General features: G+C 36.3%; 1 long non-coding RNA gene across 1 annotated transcript; it reads right to left on the bottom strand.

Annotated features, from left to right (window-relative positions):
- Window positions 1-972: 972 nt before the first annotated feature.
- Window positions 973-2606, bottom strand: LOC127953510 (uncharacterized). The gene is made up of 4 exons (XR_008153277.1): window positions 2413-2606; window positions 1503-1574; window positions 1315-1392; window positions 973-1142 (listed from the first exon to the last, which is right to left on the bottom strand). It is a non-coding gene; the product is annotated as an uncharacterized LOC127953510 (long non-coding RNA).
- Between the last annotated feature and the right edge of the window lie 1620 nt (window positions 2607-4226).

The raw sequence follows: 4226 nt of genomic DNA, 5'->3' as shown, positions 1-4226 counted from the left end.
TGTACAGTAATAAAGTACCAGGACAATTTTGGCGCAAACTATCTGCTAGGACTAAAGGATTGCATTTGCACTAACAGTGTGTACTAGTAAGTGACGTAAGCCGGCCGACAGTGACAGCATACTGTATGTGCACAGCGTTCAACAAAGAAAACAAAGAAGAACAACGTTAACAACAGGATGATGCTGTGTTTTTGTTGTGTCTCGCAGGTTTCACAATAATGGACATGGAATGTCGATGTATACGTAAAGCGACTGAAAGAACAGAAAGGAGGACTAAGATTCTCCAATGACAACTGCCAGTGTCCATCTATCGCTGTTCATTATACTTGCGAAATAAGTTGAGACAATGTTTATAGTATGTTTACATGGCCTTTTTAAATCATGTCGGGTGAGGGTATTTTCATACGCCTTTGACCAATCAGTGTATGCTTATGTCACAGGTAGTACCAGTTGTGCTGGTTAGACCCTGCTACGGAATAGGAGCTAATTTGCTTCTCAAAAATGCAGTCTGGTACTAAAATTTTACCCAGTTCCACAATTAGTTCTGGTATTATGAAAAGTTTCCTGCAGTGCGAAAGCCCCTATAGTGTGCTTATTGAGTCTCTGCAGGTGTGGGTGGTCAGTACTCTGGTAAGTGCGATCTGGTGTGTGCAGGGGCTGGTGACTGAGGTGACATAGGTGACTGTGAGCGCAGAGGCTCCCTGACACAATGCAGGCAGACACAACACTCGTTTTAACATGAGAAAGGAGATATTTGATAAAAAAAAAATGTATCTAACCTAGTAGTTGTTTGTCTTAAAACATTGGATAAATTAAAAATACAGTGGTTAAATTTAAACTTCGTTTCCTTCTGCACTTTTGGTTTAAAAAAAGTTATAAAAACTTCTTATTACATATTACAAATACCAAGTGATATGAAACATTCAATTGTGACAAGTTTCTTATATTACTTGCTATATTACCCAGCCTTAGCTAGTATGTTAATTCCAGCATGTTTCTTTTAGTAAACATCAACAAAACAGATTCCACAGACCCAAACAATGTAAGAGGATTAAATAGCTCACGTTCAGGAAAGCCCAGTCTATCATCAGGCCATGGAGTTGGAAGATGTGCCTCGTTTGGCCTCCAACTAACTGTTGTTACTTGGAAATAATAATAATAAAAAAGTAATTATCTAATGTTTGTGATCAATGAAAGAATTCTTAATAATCTATTAACTCTAGTACAAGGACTATTTTGGTACAAGAGTTAATAGATTATTTAGAATTCTAGTAACAGGACTATTAACTCTAATAATCTATGAAAAATGCTTACATTCAGTGTAAAATGGCCTTTGATGACAGTCTGTTTCTAGTCTGACCTCCGATTCTTGCCTCAAATTTGTTGTCATCCCTTCGAATAAGACATCATTTATTGATGTTAATTAAAAAAAAAAAAAGAAATACTTGGGTCAGTTATTTTTTAATTGATTTCTTTTTATTTTTTAATGTAATCTTGTTTACGTTGGGAAGAGTCCATATTGCTGGGTTGCCACAGGTCACTGTTGGAGGACACTGGTCTGGCCTGTGAAATCACTATTATGAAATGAAAAACATTACACAAAAATTAGACTAGCATGTCTTCGTCACTGGAAGCCGTTTTGTGCAGTTTTCAGATACACTCTTTCTTCACTATGTCATTTTGATTACTTTGAGAACAGTTCATATTGCTGAGTTGCCAGGCTGGATCAGGGCAAGAGTCGCTGTTGGAGGACACTGGTTGGCCCTGTGAAATCACTGTTATGAAATGAAAGTATTACAAAAGATCAGACTAGCATGTCTGCACCACAAGCCTTTCAATTATGCATAATTACATGCAAGTAACCCTAAGACAAACCCTAATCCTAACCCTAACCATATAGTAAGTACATTTAGTTTATTAATATTACTATTATTCTGTTACAAGGAAACCTTAAAAATAAAATGTTCACAAAAAATCCAGTAGCAGAAGTAAGCAATTTAGGTCTGATTTGTCAAGTTTAAGTGAACATTTAAATGGAAACTGCACATATGGGAAATAACTTTTTAGATTCTACTTAAAGGGAGGGTCTTTTAAAAGGGATGACTTTTAATTATCTGTAGGCTAAAGCTTTTTTCTTACGCAAATACTGTCATTTTTTTATCTGACATTGAAACATGCTAGTGTTCAAACTAAATTCTGTAAAAAACATCCAAATATATACCATTAGCAATGCTACAGTATAGTAGGCTAATAGTATATGTGATTTTCTGTGTACATTTGTGAGTTTGGTAAGAATTTAGTTTAACGTTCTGATGTCTTTAAAATATTCTCTGTAGTATCATGTCTAGCGATGTTGAGTCTTAGTTGTGACTTTGATGTGATTTACTTTAATAAAGATCAGAAAAAGCTTACCAGCTCTGATGGCATCTGTGCTCTTTGGTCTTGAGACCACTGGTAAGGGAGGAGGGGCTGTTAGGTTTCTGGAAGGGAGTCGATTAACCCTTTTCTGTGTTTTGGGCAGGCGATTTTCTCGTAAAGTTGCCAAATTGTCATCTTCCATTGATGGAGGTGATGATGTTGATGAGGGTGATGGTGACCTGATACGTTTTGGTCTATGCAAGTAAATTAACCATTATTATTTGGTTTTCATGCATAATATTATGCGATACAAGCAACAATGCCAAGCAAAGGTACAGGGAAATATGACAATACTTCCCTTAACCATAAAGACAACACAGTTCCATAATTTTTTGTGTGATAGTCAAAACTCAGACTAAAATGAGTATTATTTCATATTCAACAAAGAAATGTGCTTACTTCATTGTCGTACAGTTGTAACGTCATGTTCTTTTACTGTGTTTAGGTCTGATGTTACACATGACCCTTCCAACTTTTCTTGTATTTTGTTAATTGAATCTGTAAGCAACATTTAGGTTGTTAACTATTCAACTATAACATAAACTGTTTAGATGTAGCCATAGTATAGGTAGATGTAGTGATAGTAGTTTAAGTGGAAAAGAAGCAGTCAGTAAACATTCATAAAAAAATATAACAAACACAATTAATGTAACCATTTTCAAGAAAATAGGATGTTTTGTTAAAGCTTTTAGAGCAAGGGCACCGCCATCTTGCAGTTCCGGGGTTGTTTCGAATAAATAAATAAAAAATCCTTAGAAAAACAAGAGGGCCCTGCACCTTTGTGGCTTGGGCCCTATTAATGTAAACTTTACTGACTACCTCACTTCCACTCTAATACTATCAGAACAACATGTAGGTGATGGGTTTGGGCTTAATTTCATATAATTTTAGAAGGGCTCGGGCCGGGCTTGGGCTTGAACTCCAGTTTGCGAGGTAAATAAGTGGTTATGTGATGCGTTTCGATTAGCGCGAGAAAGATGTGAAAATGTATGCCGAGTAGGTGAAACGGAGGCTTGCCTCTGGCGATTACGTTTTGGCTGCACCAGCAACTAAAGTAAAGGCTGGGGTGTGGAAAAGTTATGACCATGTTTATAATGAGAATAATGAGCTAGTTATAATGAGAATAATGAGCCAGTGGGTTATGTTGCTGGACGCACCATCAGTGAGCGCAGAAATTAATTTGTTATGAAAGACTAATTTTTATTGCCGCATTGGGGTATTTATAGGCTAATTGTATGCCTAGGTCTATTTAGAGTGCTGAGATGTTAAGATGCTACAGAGGACTTATTTTATTTCTTTGTTCCAACTTCCAAGCGGCTGCATTTACATTAGTCATGCATAAATTATGTTAAAACATGTATAAATTATTAATTCTTGACAAAAGGCAAAAGAGCTGTGTGCGTGCACACATTTGAAAAATGTCGGGGTGTAAATGGGTTTCTAGCTTTTAAAAAGCTGTCAATCAAAATTTACTTGTCAGGCTCGGGTCCTGTCGGGCCTAACTTTTTAAGGCCCGATTACAGCTCTAATGTTGGCTGTAATACTCAGATGCTGTAATACTTAGATGTAAGTTTCTATACTGACAATTACCTGATTCGTAGAGCACACGTGCGGCAAATTGTCTCCAGTTGTTCTTGTTCTTGTATGATGCATAGTGTCTTACATCAGAAAAATCTCTCACAACTAGTTTATGTCAGGACATGTATAGAACAGCATTTACTTCTTTATGAAAACAAACTCACTTGTCATTACAAAATGTAAATTATTTCAGGAAAAAAAAAACCCTCCATAATGCCTTCATGACACCA

The sequence above is a fragment of the Carassius gibelio genome, chromosome B3, assembly GCF_023724105.1.
Source record: "Carassius gibelio isolate Cgi1373 ecotype wild population from Czech Republic chromosome B3, carGib1.2-hapl.c, whole genome shotgun sequence".
Lineage (NCBI taxonomy): Eukaryota > Metazoa > Chordata > Actinopteri > Cypriniformes > Cyprinidae > Carassius > Carassius gibelio.
The sequence above is the reverse complement of the archived record's forward strand: the minus strand, read 5'-3'. Positions and strand labels throughout refer to the sequence as shown.